This window comes from Equus asinus, chromosome 2 (genome assembly GCF_041296235.1).
Source record: "Equus asinus isolate D_3611 breed Donkey chromosome 2, EquAss-T2T_v2, whole genome shotgun sequence".
Lineage (NCBI taxonomy): Eukaryota > Metazoa > Chordata > Mammalia > Perissodactyla > Equidae > Equus > Equus asinus.
The window spans coordinates 134,818,020-134,842,633 of NC_091791.1; the positions used below are offsets into that span (position 1 = coordinate 134,818,020).

Here is a 24,614-nt window from a genome sequence, read left to right on the forward strand (position 1 = left end):
TGTATTAATTACCTATGTGCCAGGCACTAAACTAGGTGCTGGGAATACAGCAGCAAATAAGAAGTGAATAAGGCAGTGGAACACGGTATTGAAAACAATTCTATTATGAGGGGCAGAGAGGATTTCTAGAAAAGGGAATGCTAACTCAATCTGCACTATGGAGAATTATTAAAGCATTGTTCTTCCCAACATAATTTATCACCTCTGCAAACTTTGCAATTGTGGCTAGGCTTAGAGCATAATCCACATTCATCTAAAGCTTACCTACTTTCCTCCAGAGCTGCACTATCATCAGTATGTAATTTAACCATTAAAACAACCCCATGTTTGTTTTTCCTTGGAAAAGTAATAAAACTTTCAAAAGACCTTCCTCTAAAAACAAAAACAAAAACCTTCCAGAGGAAGGTTGAATAAAACTGAATGGAAAACTGAAGAAGAGATTAGAATAAATGGGAGGAAAGCAACCCATCAAGACATAATAAATGAATAACATCTTGAACTATAAAGATCTTCCATGCAGACTGAAAAGGTTCACTACTTTTTCAGCAAAATCAATTTAAAAAGCCAAACTTGCACACATTCTAGCAAAATTTTTAAATTACAAAGAACAAAAGTTGGGCCAACCTCAGACTGCTCTGCAATATTAAATGTTAAAAGAGAATGAAAAATCTACAGAATTTTGAAGAGAAAAGGTTGTTGGTCGAGAGTCTTACACTGAGTCAAATTGTTTGTCACATGTAAAAGCGATAGATTTTCAGTTACGTAAGAAGACATAATATATCTGTCTTATTAAAAACTGAAGCATTCGGGCCGGCTCGGTGGTGCAGCGGTTAAGTTTGCACAGTCTGCTTCTCAGCAGCCCAAGGTTCGCCAGTTTGGATCCTGGGTGCAGACATGGCACCACTTGGCAAAAGCCATGCTGTGGTAGGTGCCCCACATATAAAGTAGAGGAAGATGGGCATGGATGTTAGCTCAGGGCCAGTCTTCCTCAGCAAAAAGAGAAGGATTGGCAGTAGTTAGCTGAGGGCTAATCTTCCTCAAAACAAACAAACAAACAAACAAACACTGAGGCACTAAAATCAGTTCAGTGTAGCATAAATTTGAATAATTCTTGTAAACACAAATACCAACTGAATTTTGTAATCTGAAGAGTAAACTCAACGCAGATATTAAAAATTATTCCTGAAAAAGATGAGGCAAAATCAATGCTTATAATAGAACCTCAAAAAGTTCAGCCTTAAACACCAGTAGGGAAAGACACTTCCTCAAATTCCTCTTGTCCCAATTCCACATGTCACAGCAAATTGCTTTTTTTCTAGTAAGCAAGAAATACTACCATTATATTTTTTAAAAATTGTGCTGCTTCTCAAAAGGGAGCTGGAAATGAAAAGAACATCTGATGGTCTGTGCTCTTTTCCAGGTTCCATATCTTAAGTGAGATATTCATTAAATAAGGGATGTCCAGAAGAGTACAGTAAAACAACAAGAAGCCATTTCATTAGAGGAAAGGTCTTTGAAACCGGTATTCTTTAGTCTGGAAAGGAGAATACTAAAGGGAGATAGGCTAGTTAGCTTCAAATATACAATAGTCGCAATGCGGAAGACAGAAACTTATGCTGAGGGTAGAAACAGGACCAGTGAGTAGAAGTTATAGAAAGACAGATGTTTAACTCAGGAAAAAATTTACTATCTTGAGATTTCCAACAATGGTCCACAATGCTTAATGAAGCCATATCTTTATCACCGAAAGTACTGTACACAAAAAGCATAATCACCTGTCAAGCAAATTACATAATGAATTCCTCTATATGTGGTAAGGGGTAGTCTGGATATGCCTTAGGCCTTTTTCAAATCTATAATTCTACTAATGTACCTACAAAAAAGTGCCTTCCCTACTAGAAAACTATCTAGAATTTCTGAATGAGCAGGATACAAAGAAAACATATCCTGAGGATTGATCTTTAGTCGTCCTGATGTTTTTTAGAGCGCCACTGTCCTCCTATTTTTGAGAGTTTCATAAGTACAACTTTTCAACCAGGTGACTTTTCAAGAAATCCAGGCTTCCAAACCCAGCAGGCTTCACGGTAACTTTGGTGGTACATTTCCAAAGATACACTGTAAAACTGCCAAGGATTCTTTAATCAGCTTGGCTGCAGCTGCCAAACCACTTCCCATCTGCTCCCTACAGCATCGCTGGCTTTATACAGTTAATAATCAACTCTGTGACAGGTCACTGCAGAGATGTTTAACCCCAGGAGGTATGGTAACTAACACGCTAGCTGGCAATGAAAAGCACTGACCTCTTGCTTGCATGGCAGAGAAAGTGAAGAATCAGGAGAACCAATACCTTACAAAGACCACAGACATTTTCAACTTGCAAAAGTTTCTCTAAAGATTTTCCTCTCTCCTCTCCTTCTGCCTAAGTGTACTCCACTTCTTTATTTAGGACCACGATTTACGAGACTCTGGAATTACTTGTCAGTACCATTTGTGCTTTGTTCCTGCACCTAATCACCAAAGAACTCCTCTCTGTATGGATATAGCTAAGGGACCAAGATAGGTCATGACAATCATTTCCCATACCCTGTACCTATAACAACACAAGTTCAAATCCCAGTTTCCTCTCTGGAACCCAACTCCATCTCCCAGCCCACAGACTAGTTTCTAGTCACACATTTCAGGTCATTAACTGCTTTTTTCTTGGAGCACATGTCGTAGATCACACCACTCCCCTACCTCAGGAATGAACAAGCCCTCTTTTCAAGAAGGCTAAGAATGAGAAAAAGAGTCTTCATGTGAGGTCTCTGCCCCTGCCCAGAGGACATAAGCAGTAACTGACTCTACTTATGTCCAAACATAGTAACAGTACTCCTCTTTCCACCCAGATAGAGCTCTGGATCCATCCTAGAGGGCTTCAAAGAGAGAGAATCTTTTTAATTGCCAGCTACTCACAGATAATCTGCTCTAAGTAGCAAATTGTCCAATGCTGTTTCACTGTAAATCTATCTGTTTTCCCCTCTTCTTATGGGTTTTGGATCAATCTTCTCATAGGCTTCGGCCTGAGCAAGTGACAGTTGTGTATGAGTGTACATAATCTGCTTGGGACCACACAGGTCACACACATTTGGATGTGACGGTGATCTCTCTGGCTAGGTAGTTCCCTCCAAAAGCTGTATGGACAAAGGAAAAAAAACGCTATACTCAATTCTAGGAGGGTAGCATGCTGTAGGAAAAAGAGCACTGAACTTAGAATCAAGTGATGTGATTTCTGGACTCGGATTTCCACTGACCTTAGCCAGGTTGCTAGCCAAGTTGCTTCATTAAATATTAATTCTCTCATTATAAAATGGAGGAAGATCCATCATGGTTCTAAGCATATTATGAGAACACAAATCTGAAAAATAGAAGACAACTCAAAAATATAAAATGACTTAAATATTCTCATAATGTCCTGGTGTCTGAACTTAAAGAGGACTGTTTTACAGTTATACTTTATATAGAGTATCTAAAGTATTAAGGAAAAAAAAGGAAAAATGTTTTAAAAAAATTTTTACAAATTAAATTACAAGTAGTACTGATATCCATTTGAGTTCTATGAAAGAAAATGGCAACTCTTTCTTCTTCCATGAACTCCGTGGTCCGAGTTTTCCCTTTAGGCTACTCCTACCTGAGATGTGGCTCATAAAACCCTATACTGTAGTTACTGACAGGAAGTCTCCATCTTGCTTCAAAAATCCCTCAGGACCAAGGTACCAATCTCAAGGCTGATAGTTTTAACATTTGGACTATTTTACCAACTGTTCCAATCCACTAGATGGTTGACATCACCCTAACAGGACAGGCCTTGAAATCTAAATTGTCTGAGATTGACAGGGTTTGATGCCCTAAGGAACTGTCAATAAACCAGTGCGCTACAACAAAGTTGCTAGAAGAAAATCATATTATACCATTCCAGATGCTACCCTGAAATCACATTGTACTTAGCTAGCATCAGGTGAGGCGAGCACAACATGTAAACCATCCTCTTCCCCAGGTGGAAGAACAGGCATCTCCCTCTCCACCTGCCACACTTCTTAGAAGCTCACTAATCAACTGAATTTCCAACTATGGCTCAAACGAGAAACAATCAACTTTCCTTTGGGCCTCTCCTTTAATTTATCACATTAATTACTGTAACAAAGGAACTGTGTCATCTCCTTAAGTACCATAGCTCTCGGCTCATATCCCCAATGGGGATCAGATAAAACCAGGCTAACAGTGCCAATTTGAGAAGATGGATCCAATTCAACAGGGTTCATCTGACCATGTGTCACCTAAGGACAGAACAGTAAAAGTGTAGCATCTCTCAGTCCCTGAGTGTTTATATGCTGCACCTCATGAATAGTTTTATGGTCCTCACAGGCTGCTATTCTCAAAGATTACGAGGCTTGACCTGTTTCATTTCACATAGCAACTGACACTTCCACCAGGACCAGAGGTATTCAATAGGGCTTGGGTTTAGAGCCTTGGTGTTTGTTAATACTGCTCTGTGCCAGTATACATCTCACAATAGGCAAAATAGCATACTGAATATGTAAATAATTCAGTCCCAACCCTATAGGGATTCATTTGGTGGAAGTGGTCCACAGAGAAAATTCTTACGAAGGCCTATGTGTCAGTAGGCCAAGAAGCAGAAGGCAAAATTCATCTAAACAAAGTTCCACCATCCCCCATCTCCTAATAATTGGTGAGCTATGTAGCCCTTTATAATTTAGCTCCTATCCCCAGTGCTAAACTTTCAGTGCTAAAGAGAAAGAAGTGATGTCAAATTCTCAAGAGAAAGTGAATAGTGGAGACAGCTTAGGAATTAGGAGATTTAAGATATTGGCCCTCCACACAGCACTCTTCTGTCAAAGGTTTTCTGTATCTCAATCTCCTCTCTAAAAGAGGGAATAATATGGGTCAAGGTCACAGGCATGAGGCAAAGGAAAAAAACCTAAGCATTTTCAGGAAATACGAGGAATTACCTTCACTTTTTATATTGGAGACCTCACCTCCCTTCCTAAAATAAGAACTACTATCTTACAGTATCTCTCAAGAGTAGAGACAAAGAAAACTTCTCTATCAAAAGGTAATATCTATACTACTAGACTAACCGTAAAAAATGGTGGAATCCACCTGCACATCCTTAAGGATATCTAAGCCATGTCTGTTTCTCCAGGCTTGTCTCATGGCCACACTGTCCTCTGCATTCCACTCCCACCTTACTGCCTCATGGCATTTACTTGAAAGACATTCCCTGCACACATCCTACCTCCCAATGTGTGTGATGACTTAACATTTGTTTCCTCCACTAGACTGCAAGCACCCTGGGGCAGGGGCTGTGTCTCTTTTGCTCACCACTGTATCCTATGAACAGTGTTTGGTTTGTAGTCCTCCCTCAATAAATATTTTAGTCAATAAATGAGTGAATGAACACTGCTTTCCTTAATGGGCATTATCATAACAGTGCCCAGGCTGCCAATTTTCCTCCCCATTCATACTTCATGTTGATTTGTCACTAGTTATAAACTGTCTCAATTACCTGGCAGTCTTCAAATTTACTAGAACAGAGTGTGGATTCCTCTCTCTAGGATAAAGGATGCAGATTCATTAAGAGTCTAGGGGGAAGGTTAGAAATCAAAGCAGTGCCCACATTTCTTAAATGCCTAACTGCTCCAGTGAATTCTCAGCCTTCAAACAGTTTCATCCAAGCACAGCTGCTACCCAAAATAGAGCTAGTCCACAAATCAGGTGTTGTGGACATAATCAGGTCGTAGGAGCCCTCATGTATATACTTAAATGTATGGTAAGTTTTATCAGACTTAAACAACCCAGTTATCACATTTTAAACACTGTCAAAGGTGACAGAAGTCAGAAAAGTGGTCATGTCTGGGAGGGGGTTATTGAATAGAAAGAAGCATGAGGGAACCTTGTGGGGTGCTGGAAATGTTTTATATCTTGAACTGGATGGAGCTTATATGGCTGTACATATATGTAAAAATTAAGTTGTACACTTTAGTGTACCTAACATACTTTATTATATGCACATTATTCTTCAAAAAAAAAAAGCATAAGAGCAAATACCTATGAACAAGAGAACTGCACTAGTGGATCAGGGTCCTTGTCCTAAAGTAGAATTTTATGTGATCGTGGTAAAAGGGAATCATGCCATCAATCTTCACAGGTTAAGGATATTTAGGGGGATGGAAGAAAAGGAAGGAAGGAAAGAAAAGAATAAGAAAGAAATGGCAGGAACGGGGTGGGGGGGAGGGGAGAGAGAGAAGGAAGGAGAGAAGGAAAGGAAGGAGGAAGGGAAAGGAAGGCAGGCAGACAGAAAGAAATTACTTAAGGATTACCCTGTGTTTGACTATATTGTGAGGAGATTTACAGATCTGTTGGAGAGTCTGAAAGAATTAATCAGTCATAGGGACACAACAACAAAACCAAAAAAATGAGATAAGTAATGATATTAAATCCTAGAAAAAAGCAAAAGTCATCCAAGAAAACGTAATAGTAGTATACTAGTAATGACTCCATAATAGACAATATTTACTTATCACAATAAATAAAGCATATTGATCTAACCAAAATTTGTGACATAACTACATTAGGAGGATTTGATAAGGTGAGAGCAAGAGGGGAACATATTATTTATTATTTAGAAATACAGGAGTAAATACAAGACTAAAAACTTTAAAGCAGTTGCCTATTGGGAGTGAGAGTTGGTGATCGGAAAGGGTAAATAGTGGATTACTGATTTTCATTAAAAGCTGTAGTACTATTTGACTTTTAATATAAAGTTCATGGGAAGACAAAAACAAAAAAGTATATGTATTAATTTGATAAAATACATTTTAAAATATTTTCACAAAAAGTTAAGGATATACTTCCCAAAATATTCCTGGATTCCCTTAACAGGTATTATAAAATGTTATCAACCCAATAATTTATTGAAAATCTTATAGGAGATGGGAGGAGGGGCAGCAGAAGTGAGGTAGTGTGACTTTAATTATAAGGGCAACTTGAGGGATCTTCGTGGTGATGGAACTATTCTGTATCTTAACTGTGGTGGTAATAAAATTACATACACACTAAATACACACAGTCATAAATGGGTACGAGTAAAACTGGGGAACTCTGAACAAGATGGGTGGATTGTATCAATGTCAATAATTGATTGTGATATTGTACTATAGTTTTGCAAGATGTTACACTGGTGGAAACTGGGTAGAGGGTACAAGCGATCCCTCTGTATTATTCTTACAACTCCATGAGACTCTACAACTAAAATTAAAAGTTTAATTAAAAAAATCAAAAACTTTCTTGACCTTATTTTTATACTCTACCTCTAGGGTAAACACATTTTATTATTTACTATTGAAAGGAGTAACCCAATAATTAAGCTCAATTCATTTCTAACTTGAAAGGGTGCTCTCTATTCAATACAGGATCTTAAGAACTCGTGAACAAATCTCTACGTTCTTCTCATCACTTGTAGGGTTTGATAATATTTCCTCTGTCTTTAAAACCTGAAGATTTTTTTTTACACGTCTTTATTAAAGTCTTTACCTCCTCCGGTCACCAGCTCTGATAAGTATTTCTTGGGGATCAAGAGAATACACAGTATCACAAACATAGACAAACCTTGGTTTTGCATAGAGGGAAGTTTATTTTTATCTTTATTTAGTTCTGATTCTCTTCCTAATGATGCCCAGCATTTCCCTGGCAGCACACTGAGCAAATTTTTCTAGAAACAGCCTACCAAGATTCCCAGTTTCCTTTGGGGGCTACAATTGTTAGCTAGAAGTTACTCATGCTAAGAAAGTGGTTTGGACTTGATGCCTCTTTTTAAATGTAATACTTGTCTACACCGAACCTCATCTTCTATTTTTCATCCCATATACACAGCCAAGATATTCTTGAAGTATAATCTTAAATAATTTGGGAACCTAAAAACCTGAAAGAGCGTAATGTCATGGGAAAACCTGAATATGTCACTTATATATAATATTTATTAAAATGTGAAATGAGATGAGTGTCATTGCTTAACTCTTCCACCTAAAAGAAACTTATCGTCAAGATGGTTTCTGGAGGTAATGTCATGAGGAACCAGCGCAGTGCAAAAAAAAAAAAAAAAAAAGGAAACAAAACATAGTTAGCTCACCTGTAAAAAGCTGAGATAATATACCATACACATTGTAATATTCTCATCAGAAACTGGAGTAGCACCCTGACATCAAACTTATTAATATTCCTACAGCAAAATGAAAATATTACTTGAAATAGAACCCCAAAAAAGGCTATAAGTAGCCTTTTATTAGCTGAAGTCAGGTTTGTGCCTGCCTTACAAAAAGACTTTCAGTTGTCAGAGTCTTGGGGTTTTAGAACTGCAGAGAAGGAACTGTCAACCTCTAGAAGTGTTTACTGTCAGAAAGCCATTTTACTAATGTACAAGAAAACATTTTCTCCCCCTCCACAAGTAAAGTTTTTAAACAGCCTTTAGCCTGACTTTAGTAAGTCTTTTCAAACTAAACAACATCCACTAGTAACAACTCTGTCCACACACAATTGTTAATGATTTCTCATATGTGAATTCTTATGTCAACTAACGCATTGCCTTGGCCCCAATAAGTTACATGAATGGTACCAAGTCATCTCAATCTTTAATTTACATTTTATCAGTTTTCCAATACAGTTTTTAGTTTCTCTACCTCTAAATGCTTCTTATGGACAGAACCACATTTGAAATCAACATTGGCCCCTTAGTGTAACGACCACTGCATTACAAGTTGAAGAGTTATCCTTTCACTAAGAGTTCCACAGTTTATTACTGAATTCTTTCTAAATTCTTGGTTAGATAAATTTGATCTCATCAAGCTTATCAATTTGATCAAGAAAAGCCTAGGCAGCTAGAAAAAACAGGTATTGGAAATATTAAATATATGTTAACATTTCTGGGATAATTCCTGAGACTTCTTTACATTTTTCTGTACTTTCTGTGTTTTAAAAAAGATTAATTCATGTTCTAGTCAGAAAAAACAAATAGTTAAGCATCTATCACCATTTGACCTAGAAGCTTTAATCTGCTTGGGAAGAGGGAAAAACGGAAGTGGAAATTCTCTAATGTTTTCATCCCTGAATGGATCTTTCACACCACGATCAAGTAGTCTTACCAATTTTCTAGCTGCCTTTCCATTTTTAACGTCTTCTTAAAAAGACAAAAACAAATATAAAACTCTTACCATCAGTTGTACAAAGAGGCTTATCGAATTCATCTTTTTTTCTTTCACCTAATTTACAGGTGGCACTCAACTATCATCACTTTGTGGGCTTCTCTGGCCTTGACCTTCTGAAAACGTTACTAATTTTTTTTAAAGATGCTTTTCTTCTCTCCACAGCCTCTAAGACTATGCCAAATAACCATCTGTTTTGTATGGTCCTTTTGATCCCTTGCTTTTAACGTGGACTTTTAATAAAATAATTTTTAAGTCTTTAAACTTCCAGTGGGTTATTTGCTTTTTAAAATCTTTCTTTCCACTTTTCCTAATGTACATACTTGATCACAGCTCAATTTCTTACAAATGAATTTACACATGACAGATTTTATTCTTCCTCTCCCTGAAGAATGCTGAGCTTAATCAAGATATGGTTACTACTAAATACAGTTGTCCTACAGAAACCTTTGTCAATTCTTGTTTGTTCCTCAAAGTAAAATCCAGGTTATGTCTTTGCTTTGTGGATTCTAAAACTGCCAACAGTTAAGAAGTAGTTTGTCTGTCTTAATCAAAACCAGATCTCCACATTTGCTCTCAAAGAAGTATTTAACCAATCTATGTATAAATAAATAAACCCCACATTTCTATTATCTGGCCTAATTTTGAAGCTTCTCCAATCTCCTTTAACATTTTCAACTCAATCACATTATTTTGATTAAGATTGTGACACTTTTATTTAAGCAAGGATTTCAATCCTTAGAAAAATGTAATCCCTGGGGCCGGCCCAGTGGCACAGCAGTTAAGTTCGCACGTTTTGCTTCAGCAGCCCAGGGTTGGCCAGTTCAGATCCCGGGTGCAGACATGGCACTGCTTGGCAAGCCACGCTGTGGCGCGTGTCCCACATATAAAGTAGAGGAAGATGGGCACGGATGTTAGCTCAGGGCTAACCTTCCTCAAAAAAAAAAGTAATCCCTTGCTGCCTCTATCATTCCTATTAAGTGTATACAGTAGAAGCACCACATTTCAATGATTAAGTCTCCTTCCATCAAGTATCTAAGATGTGAGGGGCTGGCCCTGTGGCCAAGTGGTTAAGTTCACGCGCTCTGCTGCGGGTGGCCCAGTGTTTAGTTGGTTCGAATCCTGGGCATGGACATGGCACTGCTCATCGAGCCACGTTGAGGCAGCGTCCCACATGCCACAACTAGAAGGACCCACAACTAAGAATATACAACTATGTACCAGGGGGCTTTGGGGAGAAAGAGGAAAAAAATAAAATCTTTAAAAAAAAAGTATCTAAGATGTGAATTAAGTCATTACACCATTATTTTGCCTACCAGTAAAAAGGAAACAAAAATTATATAAGGATGACAGAAATGGCACTAATCATGTTTATGTAACATTTTAAAATAAATCTAATACTTTAGATCACATATTCAGGTAAAATACATTATAGATTTGTTGTTGGAAAAAAATGCCACTTCACTGTTATGTCACCTACCCCAAGGTGACTTGCTAAAACTGAATTCCTTGGGGCTGGCCCTGTGGCCAAGTGGTTAAGTTTGCGCGCTCCGCTGCAGGCGGCCCAGTGTTTCGTTGGTTCGAATCCTGGGAGCGGACATGGCACGGCTCATCAAATCATGCTGAGGCAGCGTCCCACCTGCCACAACTAGAAGGACCCACAACGAAGAATATACAACAATGTACTGGGAGGCTTTGGAGAGAAAAAGGAAAAAAATAAAATCTTTAAAAAAAAAAAAACAAAACTGAATTCCTTTCTTATAGAAAGGCTCCATAAGAAAAAGAATATTGCCAGACACTGCTCTGTATTTCCCTCTCTGTGCGACAGTGTTTTGGACTCATCTGAAATCCACATTGCCAGAATTTCTAGCTCTGCTAGGACTGGAAGGACCTACTAATACAAACCAGAGAAACATAAATACTGAAAAAACAGTTTCCATTAGCAAACTAAGCTATGTTAAAGGACTTTTACTAATAAAGCAATACAATTTGGTCAGTTAAACTGAGATCCTTTCAATCAATAAAGAAGAAAACAACATACACCTGAATTCAACAGCTGCTGGCTTTAAAGTTCACAGTGTCAGTAACATGTTATTGTACACTCAAGCATATGTAGTGAGAATGTATGACTTCAAGTTTGATAGAGAGCAAATCCCTACAGAGAAAAGCAACGTGAAATGTGCCTAGAAGTTCACCTAACATTAGAACTACATTTGCCCAAAAGTAACAGATTTTTCTCAGCATGGACTCAAGTTCATTAAGAACTTTTATTCTAAAATTACGTATCAAAAAGAGCATATTTTTGCAGAATGGCAAATACGTCTCCTATTCCTACTGCACAAGCTGACACTATAACTAACTAAAAATAGTGTGTACAGGTTCTGTACCTCGGCTATCTCAAATAGCAGACAGTGTAACAGGCTGCAAGCTTGATGTCCACAAGTTTCATTCTACATAATCCAAGGACAGAAATAAGACAGTCCATCTCTTATATATTAGGTAGGAAATTTCAGTCAATAACCAAAACAGTCTGGCCTAAGGGATTTCTGTTTCCTTTGAGCCTCATGTAAAGAAAAAAAGGAAGAGGTAACAGGAAAAATAATGAAGGTGTAGAAGGGTTAGGAAAGAGCAAGCAAGGAAATTATAAGAAAATTTATAACATACAACTCAAACGAGAGAGCATCTAGACATCATAAGACATGTTCATCCTTCGGCTAATCAATTTGGTACTGAGACTTCCAGAACATAGCTAGCTATGTGTTGAGAGAAAGTCAAAATACCACAAACCTGAAAATTCAATTTTTAAGCTGGAAACAGAGTACACACTCCTTGAAAGCTTATTTTTAAAAAGCCATCCCAAACAAAGTTGCTGAGGCCTCACTAGAAAGAGGGAAGGTCATGATATTGGGCTTTATCTCTTTGAGGAAGGTGATAACTCAGAGGCCTAACTTACCTATCACTCTAGGCACCCAGGGCCTAGTCAGCAGAAGGGTAAATCCCACCCTCTACAAGGCCTCCAGTTCTACCCCTGGTGTCCTCCAGACATGACTGACTGCAATTTTCACCACGATTAACTTCCAGGAATGGCAGCCAGAGGAGCAGCCAGGAGAAAAGAACATAACGAGTAGCTATTTCCCCTTCAATGTCAGCTAGATTCTTTGGAACAACTGCAGACACTGCCTCTCTCTCTTGCTGGGGAGAGGAGCATTCAGCAACCTCAGGGAAGTGCCTAACAGCCCAGTAACACACTGGCACCACATTTCTCAAAGATGCCTGACTATCTTATTTAAAGCTGCAACTCTCCCACCTCCCCCACTTATCCCTCCTCCACACTTCTAATCTCCCTTACTCTGCTCTGTTTCCCCCCCACATCATTCATCACTCTCTTAATATTATTATTTAGTATGCTTATTTCTATTTCCTTCTGTTAAAAGATAAGATAGAGGAGGTTGGGATTTTTGGTTTATTTTGTTCACTGATAGATCTTAAGCAGCTAGAGCAGAACCTCACATATGGTAGGAATCCAATAAATATTTATGAGATAAAAGAAGAAAATCAGAAAAACTAAAAAGACCTCCAAGAGGTCAACAACACCCAGAGGGCCCAACAATGCCTATATCCCTCTAAGAGAACCAGTGGTTCCCGTGACTGCCCTACACTGCCCCCACCCACAATGTACTACCTGTTCCCCCTCCCCCAAGTCTTCCATCAGCTAGGAACCACAGTACTGCTGCAGGCAGTAAAGGCAACAAACGCTTGTCCTTGAGTCTGAGGGATTTCTGAAGGCTTTCATAATCTGCGCCTTGTTCCTAGGTTATTCACTTGGGGATAAAATGTGTTGAATGAAAGTTACCTTAGCATAAAAAGAGGCCTGAAAAAAAAAATCACAAGAAGTTTTTGTTTTCAAAAATCGAATTCCAACTCAATTCAGCAAGCATTAATTAAGCATAAAGTTATATTCAAAGCATTGGGCTAGAAGCCATGGGGAAGAGAAGACACAGGTCTCTTAACAGAGGTTAGAATGAGGGAGGAAAAAAATATATTCACAAATAATTATAATTAAAGACAATGTGTGATAAAGTGTTATAATAGAGATCCTAGCAAGGAGTTAAAGAGATACAGAGGAAGATGAAATCAATTCTGGAACTAGGTGGGTGGGGAAAAATAGGGTTAAAAAAGGCTTCAGGAAGGAGATGAAATTTTTTGCTAGGTTGAAGGAAGGGTCAGATTTGGAGTTGAATGCCTTGGAGCAGGGAAGGGAATTCCAACCAAAAAGAAAAAAAGGAAAAAAAAAAACTAAGGTGCTAAGACTGAAAAATGCAGAGTAAGCTGAAGGAATGGCTATAAAGAGCGTGAGAAATAAATGAAATAAGGTTGAGGAAGGCCAGGGTTGGCCAAGTTATGGACGATTTTGAGTGCTGGCCTATGCAGGCAATAAGGAGCCACTGAAGGTTTTTCAGCAACAAGTGAAATGATGAGAACTCTATTTTTAAAAGTCTACACTAGGGATCCTTGTTACACACTCTTCTAAAACCAAATTCTCCATTTTCAAAGCACTTTAGTTCATAATTGTACATTCATTAGTTGATTGTAGGTCTCTCCCACTAGACTTGTAAGTCCTGAAAGGACAGGGGCCCTGTCTGGCCTGACATGGAAGTGCTCAATAAACATTAGATAAATGCATAAATAAAAATTACAATAACATTGCAGTAGTACGCAGTATGGAACAGAAAGAGGCTTTAACCATGAGGTTATTGCAATAATAGACAGAGGAAGACCTGAACTAGGTCAGGTGAAAAAGTGAAGAGAAATGCCAAGATATCTAGAATAATCCAAATTTAGTGAATGATTAGAAGAGGTGGTGAATAAGAAAAAAGAACCAAATATGAGTCTAAAGTTTTGTGCCACGGCAACTGGAAGAATTGTAATGCTTAGGGAAGAAAAGGTTAGGCAGTTTTCAGAAATGATGGACTGAAGGTACATTTGAAAGCAGATGCCAAGTAGGAAAAAATTTCCCCCTTCCCTCTATATCTTTCAGATTTATATACCTCATAAATGTCACAATTCCAATTTCTCTTCCTAAATTTCCATTTCTGATACCATTCTTTAAGAATCTGCTCTAGAAGCATCTGTTCCAGAACAAAGATAAATGCTCAGCTTTATACCAAACCTCAGAATTCGTAACTGAAGTTTACAAGGTACATTCTTGAACACCCACTTCTGCTCACATGAATGAAAGTTCATCCAAACCAAACCCAAAGTGAACCACCTAGGAATGGTACTAGGAACATTGCTGGTAACATACCAAAAGCCCACTGGCTGTACTTTGTACACAGAATAGAGCAGACACTGCTGCTTTCCTCTACAAATACTGAACTATAGCCTAAGAAACCACAGGTACCAGTACGCAATGTGGTACCAGCAGGCAACGTGGTCTAACTGCAAGGATCTGGATTTCACTCAGGGTGTGGTTCATTTTAAGATTTTATTTTTCCTTTTTCTCCCCAAGCCCCCCAGTACATAGTTGCATATTTTTAATTACGGGTCCTTCTAGCTGTGGCATGTGGGATGCCGCACGGCTTGATGAGTGGTATCATGTCCACGCCCAGGATCTCAACCAGTGAAACCCTGGGCTGCCCAAGCGGAGCGCGCAAACCCAACCACTCCACCACTGGGCCGGCCCCCTGTGGTTAGATTTTAAAGGGTTACATGGCACTTACTCTGGCCACTTTTCAATTCAACACCCTATGCTTCACCTGACACTTTTTTAAAAACCTATCTACAAAATTTACTTATATTTCTTTTTTTTTTTTTGAGGAAGATTAGCCCTGAGCTAACATCTGCTGCCAATCCTCCTCTTTTTGCTGAGGAAGACCGGCCCTGAGCTAACATCATGCCCATCTTCCTCTACTTTATATGTAGGATGCCTACCACAGCACGGCCTGCCAAGCTGTGCCATGTCCGCACCGGGGATCTGAACTGGCCAGCAAAGAGGAACGTGTGAACTTAACCGCTGCGCCACCAGGCCGGCCCCCTACTTATATTTCTAATAAAAATCTTTCTAGGGGACCAGCCTGTGGCCAAGTGGTTAGGTTTGCGCGCTCCACTTCGGCGGCCCAGGGTTTCACTGGTTCGGATCCTGGGCGTGGACATGGCATCGCTTACTGGGTCATGCTGAGGTGGTGTCCCACATGCCACAACTAGAAGGAGCCACAACTAAGAATATACAACTATGTACTGGGGGGACTTGGGGAGGCAAAAAAGCAGAACAACAACAACAAAAGATTGGCAGCAGTTGTTAGCTCAGGTGCCAATCTAAAAAAAAAAATCTTTCTACAATCTCACATTCAGGTGGATCTCTTCCCAAAATAACTTTAGATTACCTGAAAATTAGTAATGTGCTACAGATGGCTGGGAACAAAGCAAAGCACTCCCATGACTTTTTGTGAGTCCAAAATAAACAATAGCTCTGCCCACCAAATTTTTCTCTTACAGACTAATGGATGTCTTAAGCACAAATTTAAAAACAGTGAATGCTTCTTCCAATGTTCAAAGGTAGATTGAACATATTAACCAAGGAAAAAAAAAGATTAAAAGACCATCATCCTCTTAACATTCAATAAATAGCTGCTATTGGAAGTCCCAAATCCAAGAATTACCTGGAAAATGCTGAGAAAAATCCTAACTTGGAGAATTAGCAACTAGGTTATGCAATTTTATTCCTTTAAACTGCTTGAAAGCAAAGATTTCCTAACATTACTGTCAATTTCACAGTTTCTACAGTCAGCCACCAGCCTTCAATCCCTCAGTCCCTTTTAGGGGGTATTTTAGAGATCCTCCTTGTTAGTCATACTTTACCAAATGTTACCAATTTAGCATTTTCAGCATTAAAAGCAATTCTATTTTCCAAACAAAACACAGTGGGCAACTCATATTCAATCACAAGAAGTTAATACAAGGAGGTTTTCCACTGACTGGTCAAAAATACAAAGACGTCCAACCTAGCTCCACAATCAGTCCCACTGGCTCAAAGATTTCCGATATAAGAGATTTCTGATATAAGAGATCTCTGACTGATGTATAAAATTACTTTTTATTGATACCAGGCATCTCCTTCCAGGTATGATTTCCTTCTCACAAGCTGAGGTTCCTTTTCTGCTGCTTTCTGATTAACATTCCTATTGCTTGAACAGACTAGAAAAAGATATATTTGACAAGCTGGTGAACCTGCAATATGAGGGTACAACCCCCCACCCCCCAAAGAAGATGGTCTAGTAAAAAAAAAGCACAGCATAAGCTTTACAAACATGTCAAAGAGGAATGAGACTCAAGCCCTAGAGAACTAAGGCTATACTCATTAGCCCTTCTGAATACTGACTGTATTTTTTTTAATACTCACTACATATATATATAAATATATATAGTTTTTATTTTTATTTTTTTGGTGTGGAAGATTGGCCCTGAGCTAACATCTTGCCAATCCTCCTCTATTTTGAATGTGGGATGTTACCACGGCATGGCCTGATGAGCAGTGCATAGGTCCACAACCTGAACCCATGAACCCTGGGCCACAGAACTAGAGTGCATGAACTTGACCACTATGCCACTGGGCCAGCCCCCTGACTATATTTTTGACACTGTAATAAAAAACTGCTCACTTATGTCAACCATTTTTGTCCTGTTCTTCCATCACAATCTTGACATCATAAAAGTCTACCGCTAAATGGAACCTTAGAGATGATTTTGTCTGATGTGCTCATTTCACAGATAAGGAAAGTGAAAACAGAGCAGTGACTAGCACAAGGTCACACAACTAGTTAGAGGCATAATAACAATCAGAACCTGGGTTTTATCACTCCCAATTCTATGCTTTGAAAAGCTATATTAGCAAACATATAACTATTAAATCAGATAACAACCATAACTCTAACTAAGCTACACAAAAATAAAATTCATCCACATATAGAGAACAAAGGATTAGAACAGGAAGTACCCCAAATCCAACAGAAAGAAGGAGCATTTGTTTATACAGTACAGGAGTTTCTTAAGGGCACAACCTCACACATATTTTCTAAGCCATTTTATTAATTACCACCTGCTGGGATGTATCCTGTACTTCCATCAAATGCACATCCTTAAGAGGATGCCACAATGACCCCTGTGGCAAAGCTACGACAAGTGATAACTTCTGGCATAGAAAACGGATAGTACAAAAGGAACTCACAAATGTGGTGCCAACAATCAAGAAGGACTTAAGTTGAAGGGGTGGAGATATTGCTGGGAGCAAGTAATCCTGAAAATGGGATAAGAATAAAAATCCAAGAGAGCAAAGTTGGCCAGACACTAATGACCAGAGAGCAAAATAAAAAGAAGGCAGTTTCAGAGCTTGCCTGGCATCAGACAGCTTTCACCTGCAACAGAAAGAAGGAAAAAATTCTCACAGAGACAAGAGAAAGATCGTAGGTTTGCTCCTGAGTGATGGACTAGGTATGACCTAATAGGTATTTGCCATCTCTTATTTCTGGGACTCTGATCCAAGAACAAACAGCAAGAGAACCATGAAAAATCAGCCCTGTTGGATCTGGAGTTCTGCCTTGACAAGATATAAAGCTCATTCATAGATCTGACTGTGCTCATGAGACTGCAGTTCAACTCCTGCTGCTAGAGCAAGGGGAGGGGGAAGGAAGATAGAAAGGGGTGAGTGGGAAGGAGGTGGAAGATCTGGGTTGTGACTATAATAGCTACAGTAATTAGAGTGTTTCCAAGCTGCTAGAGAAGTCTTCAGAGCAGAGAACTAGGATGGGAGGTGGGGGAGGAGGAAAAGCACGAGGAAGCAAACTTCTGAGAATACTAGGAAAGTATATGGTGGTTTGTGAACAATTTAAAACAAACAAACAACTGTGATGGCTTCATATGGGGAAATAAAGAAGTTTATATTCTTTCCCAGAAGTGAATACTATACAAATAACTGCTAGGCTCCCACTTAAAGCTAGGTTACAAACTATGTTTAAGCAGATTCTTGTAAATGTCCCTGTCTTTGCAGTGGTCCACCAGCCCTGGCCTCAGAGTCACACCATTTGCCTCCCTTTCCCATGTATCTATAACTATATCTCTATCTATATCTCTCTCTGACAAACAGGTCAGAGCCTTCACTCCATTTCAAAAAGGGATTTCTGAATTCTAAAATGGTTAATATCACTTATCTCCCTTCAATCAACTGTTAATTAGTACTCCATGAATTCAATTAGATTGTGTGCATGTGTGCACACACACATATGTGTTTCAATAGAAGGAGCACACGGCCTGTTGGCCTAATACAGACAATGACTGAAGGGCACTAAAAAAGTCAGAAAATAAACACCAGGTTACTTGCTTATACATTTTAGGCTCTACGACACTGCCTACTATAGTGGCATGAACATGTGAAAGAAAAATAAAATCGCATTAAAATAAGATAATGATGATGATGATAACCTATAAGAAAAATCTGGGAATTTACAGAAAACCTCAAAATAGAAAGTCTTCCTCCAAGCTATAGAAAATGCTATACTTGTTTTTAAGATAAATATTTAGTTGAGATATTTCCTTAACATGATTTGGCCCTCGGGTGATGATTTGATTCTAACAAGTGATATTAATCTCAATGCCAAGAAAAAAGTTACAGAGGTGCTGGGAGAAACTAAAAATGGAATAAAACAAACAACTGAAGACATGCAAACTTTATGTGGAGAATTAGATCCATAAAATAAAAACACATGCAAATTTCTTGAGTAAGGCATGTCAGGTAGACCTAATACAAAAAGTCAATTACATCCTTTGCATAGAAACTACTGGGTATCCTCCCAGTGGCCTAAACCTTTTTCACTAGACTGAAAGCAAAGAATTTTCTGCTTCCCATTTCCCCCTAATAAACAAGTACTAGAAACAGTGAATTACCACTATTTCCTTCCCATTCATAGGGCATAAAGCCAGAACTCACAGAAATACAATAGGGCCATCTAGGACCATGTCTAAGGCAAGCTACTCAGTAATCTAAAAGAAACACAGAGAAAGAAGAATCTCTTTTCTCTATTCCATTATCATCTCAGTAAGAAATCAGTATCAAGCATTAAGAAATATGAAACAAAGAGCAATTTCACACATATGAACTGAACCTAAGCCACGGAAGACCAAGAATTTTCTTGTCACTGTGGCATGTGATTCTTTAACCACCTGCTCAATAATCCCTCTTCAGCTGCACAGCTGCTGCCAATTCCACATGCCCAGCTAGGCAGGTGCTTTGATGAATTACCTGTTCCCTAGTGAAAAGAGTCCTTCACTGACACTTAGTGGGCCCAGAACCTGCCAATCAGCATCACCTATCTTCATTTTGTCTGTCACAGCCAACTTTTATGAGTGGTATCATGAAGGCATATTTAGTATACTATGCGATTTTTTTGTATTTTGTGGGTTTTTTGTTGTTGTTCTTTGTTTTTAAAGGAAACTGGTTTTTAAAAATCAAGTAGAAGTGTGAATTCAGCTGCTGAAAAGAAAACTTGCCACACAACATAAGGCTGCCTTATCTCAGAGTGGCCCCATCTGTCTGGCAGTATTCCCATTCAGTTTTCCACAAGGGAAATAACAATTGCTTAGCTACCTTTGGAGCAGGAGAAAGTGGCAGTAGAAGGTGCTACAGTACTTGGCAGTAATGAGAGCTAGCAGAGTGAGAACTTCTGGAGACCACACATCATTCCTGTACTTCTTAAGTCTCCACGCCTGAGTCCAGGCAGTAGTATTCAGTCAAATAAATAAGGAGTGGCACTTCCACTTGACAGAGCAATCAGTAAACCCCTCAACAAATTATCCTGTTCCAGTCATTTAGTTGCTATATGCTAATTGCAACATAATTACTACCAGGAGCCAAAAGTATGCTTCCATATCCTCACACAAAATAAAGAACTAATCTGTCTAGCTATCTAGACCTCTCCCAAGGAAATATTTTCTACCAAGGAGCTGGGGTGGGGGGGAAACCCAAAGTATTCTCTGAAAGATGGTCACAATCAGAAGACTCATAAGACTCTGTGGCAAGGGCCCAACTCTGAAACCACTAAATCTAATCAGGGCAAATTTAATCTGAGGCTTCTGCCTTGACTGTCACCTGACAGGATTCAGAAATGAATGCCAATAGCCCAAGAGCAGAAAGCTTTGTACTCAGTTTAGCTGAGGCTTTACTCAGAGACCTAGGACATATAGTTGGAAATAGTCTAAAGACAGTCAACATCTCTGTAAGGCCTTAAGACAGTTCTCTCATCAAGAAACATAAAGGTCAGAACAACCTGTTCCCCCCTAACAAAGCCCAACATCTAAGTGGCAAGCTATCATTTTAAGAAACTCATTGAAATAAAGGGATGAGGCAGGCAACATGCTCAGACTCAGCGCCTCAGAAAGACCTTTACCAAAACCAAAAGCTAACGTTCCTATTCAACAATAACCCATAGGAAATGGTTGGCTATGGTGTACACAGTGTATCGTGTACAACTGCCCTTTCACAATGAATTTGATTTCTAATCACTTTCTAAAGAAAAATTTTCTTTAATGTCCTAACTAGAATCCTAATTTCTAGCTCTAAATAATTCTTTACCCAACTAATAGTACCTAAGTATTATTTGGGCACTTCTATGAAACACATATAAGGATAGGGTTCCTTCTAGCTTGTTCTCATCCTTCTCTCATTAATAACCCCTAAGACCTCAAACGATTTTTTTAATGTTCCTCTCTTTAGCAAATTTCTTCCTAATACAGACGCAGATACACTTTCCACACAATAAGCAAGTCATCTCCTTTCATCAGAATTAAAATAAAGACTAAAAGGAGAGTTGTTTTGTTTCCAGAGCCCTTGCCCAAATAGGCAAATACTGTGGCTTTTTATTGTGCAATTATTACTGACCAGGAAGTCACCATTCAAAAGGTACTTGGTCCTTGACTCCCTATCTTAATCCTGCACCGGTTTTTAATGGTATTCCTAAAAAAATAAACAAAAATCACTGTATGATGTCCCATCTCTATAAAAAGAATTAAACGTGATGGTTCAAACAAGAGTAGAAACCTCCCCCTGGAATCTTCTTCCCTAAAGGTCTGACACAAACATCAGGGTTAAGTCTCCCAGACACTATTCCTCTACAACTTAGTACAGGCTAGCCAAAGAGGCAGGCACAACATGGCTGGCATCCCCTATTCTTCTGAAAAATGTGTGCCAATGAGCTCTGCATTGTTCCTCACTCAAAAAGAAGAGCCTTTCTGTCTGGCCTCCTCCAATGGCAAGCCCCAGTCTGGAAAAGGAAGAAAATGGCACTGAGGAGCCTGGGAGATGGAGCATATCCAAAGCTCTCAGACAAGACTTGAACCTATGACCTTCACTGTGTACACAATAGGCGGGTGAGAGGGACCGGTTTATCTCTGCAGCAGCAGTTCTCAGCCCTAGGGTAGCACTCCCGATAAAATGACATGACTATTGTGTGTGGCAGCAGAACAGTCATCTCCTCACAACAGCCTAAACCAGCACTCCCTCCCCCCAAGACAAAGCAGCAGGGGTGAAATTAACTCAAGGCTGCAGAGCAAAGCCTAATACAGAAAAGAGAGGCCTGTGGGGGATTGGGGACTCTCCTCAACCCCTGGGGCTCTGGACACATGGCTGGAAACAGACAGGCTTTCTCTCCCATCTTTCCCACTCTCATTTAGGTAGGAAGCTGTTTTTTACAGAATTTAATCATCTGTGATTTGTTCAGAAATATTCCCCCTGAAGGGCTCTGATCTCTCCACCCTGTGTGAGCCTAATTCCTAGAAGCTGAAATGACTGTTTGCTGCTGCCTGTTTCACAAACACACATTAATTGGTCAGATGTGTCTCCTCCTCCTCAACCCCAGAGGGAGGAAGGAGAATCTGAGCAAAGCAGAGAGATGATCCAACCGTAATTACACATAAAGGGAAAAGAGGGCAGCATGGGTTTTCCAAACAGGACAGGGTCACAAACCCTCCTGGGGGCACAAGGATAGCAGTTAAGGGCCAGGCCCAGGGATCCCTCCATCTTGAAGAAAAGGGTAGGAGTAAATGTGACCTGAAGACTGGAAGGAGCACACACCCACAACCTACTTACTGTACACTCCCAGCCACCTTGCTCCCCCCTCCTGGGCCGTGCACACGTCCTGCTCCCAAACCTTCGCTGTGAACCCCCCTAACTCCCTGGCTGGCCCCAGTCGCCCTGGGCCCCCTCAAGATACCAGACTCGCCTCTGAAACTCTCTGGCCTGTCCCCACAACCTGGCCAGACCCTAAATCTCCTCCCGAGCACCCCTACCCTCAGCCTGAACCAGCCCCGGCCACACTTTGAACTTCACCCCGCGCCCCTCGACGCCCCTTCCCCCACCCACGCAACGACCCCCCCCAACACACACCTTCCCCTCGCTCCGCCCCGGCCCCCCAACCCCCACTTCCTCCGTCAGGCGCCGCTGCCCCCGGCCCCCCTCAGCCCCGGCCCCCCTCAGCGCCGCCGCCTCTCTTCTCCCCGAGCCCCGGCTCCACACAAAGCTCCGGACTCACCGCGCGGCCGGTCCCGGGAGCCGCCACCTCCGCCCGCCCGGGGCCCCGGGCCGTAGAGCCGCCGCTGCTACGGGGCCCAGGCCGCCATCCGTTCCTGCGGCCCCTCCCCCCCACCCCACCCCGCCTCGGCTCCGGCTCTCCGCCCCCTCCCCGCGCCGCTCCGCCCCGCCCGGCCGGTGCCGCTGTGTCCGGGGCCGCGGGTCCCTCAGCCGCCGCCACCGCCGCCGCCGCCGCCGCCGCCGCCGCGATCCGGGACAACCAGGGCCTCCCAGAAGACCCGGACACTGGACTACCAGGCCCTCGGATCTGGATTCCGGGCTGGCGTGCAGTCTGGAGCGGGAGAGCGCAGAGGAAACGCGGAACCTGGATGCAGCAGCCAAATCCTGGGTCTCGGAATGCGCGGTCACACGGAGCCCGGATTAGAGAGTCGTAGCTCTGGGAATGCTGGAAAACCCGGCGAGCCGGTTAAAACAGAGATAAACTCGAAGAAACCTGGATTAGAGAGCTCGAACCTAACGCTCTCTCCTCGTGGAAAGAACTCTCGCTAGACCAGGTTTCCTCGCAGAGACGTCTTTGGGGAAGTATCGTACCTTAAATATTGAAGACACCAATTCTGTTAGGTGTCCTTCAGCTGTGGGGAGAGGAAAAGGCCATGTCTGAACGTGTGAACATCCACAAAGAACAGAAGAGCAAGCACAGCTCATGGTGGTTTCATCCGTTTTATCCCTTGGTTAAGCAAAGTTCAACCCCCTGATTTTTTATCCTTTATTCTCCGTTTCTTTTTTTAGGATTACCACTTGTTTTCCTTTTCAAAGTAACCATTTTTAATCCTTCTATATCCCTTTTCACCTCACATCCTTATATCACCAAATCTTCTTGCTTTTTATTATCTAAAAGTCCTATTCTGTCCTCCAACCCACCATTCTATTTCTAACAATTGTAACTTTTATCTTTCCTTATCTGCCATTCATCTCTGACTGCCCAGCACATTATCCAGCACATAGTAGGCATTCAGTAAGTGAACCCTCTACCCACCTCTCACTTGTGAAACATATACTCTTAATGACCTCCTCCCTAAAACTTCCACCTCTTTTCCATTGCAAACAGAAATTTATCTTAATTCTCAAGGCTCCCCATGTCTCAGCCCCTATTATGTCCTTCCTGTATCCTTGACCATCTTAGCTCTGCAGTTATCTTTCCTTTCTTCCCTTATCCTGAGGCATCCTTCAACAGTGCCACTCAAGATAGTATGACTTGGGGATAGAGCGACTTCATAAAATCCCTTTACTCTCCATCTCCATACACACACACAAAAGGTGGTGGCGTGGTGGGGGTTTGATGCCTAAGCGTGAACACTAAACCCGTCTAGCCTAGGAAGAATAATCTCCCTTGGTCCACCAATATTCAACTTGTTCTAGGGCAGTACAAGGACAGAACTGATCCCAGGTGACAGCAAACTTCCAGTCTGTACTGGGCAATGATACAAGTGAGGATTTAGCTACTTAACAGGTAGAGAAAGAGTAGGATTTAGTGTTTTAGACTTAGGTGTGCCTTAATTAAGGGTTAACACGACTATCTCTTATTGAAGAGCTCTCTCTTATTGAAGAGCATGACTCTACCATTGGAGAGGACTGGGCTGTAAAAAGGGGGAACAAAGGAAAGTAAACATTCCTACAGTGAACCCAAATTTTGTCAAAGTTCTCAAGTCTGGAAGAAACACTAAAAGTTTTCAAGTTACTGATGTCCTGTACTGTAAAAGAATTTTAAGTTTTGACTCCCTGTTTCT

The 24,614-nt window shown here is 40.6% G+C and overlaps 1 protein-coding gene across 2 annotated transcripts in view; it reads right to left on the bottom strand.

The window, feature by feature from the left end:
* Positions 1 to 23,288, bottom strand: part of ZNF609 (zinc finger protein 609) — a 204,249-nt gene extending 180,961 nt beyond the window's left edge. The window contains exon 1 of one of the 2 annotated variants that reach the window (XM_044764729.2): positions 22,829 to 23,288. The gene's annotated coding sequence lies outside the window, so the exon portion shown is untranslated. The remainder of the gene's footprint in view (positions 1 to 22,828) is intronic. The other variant, XM_044764727.2, reaches the window with a different exon arrangement.
* Between the last annotated feature and the right edge of the window lie 1,326 nt (positions 23,289 to 24,614).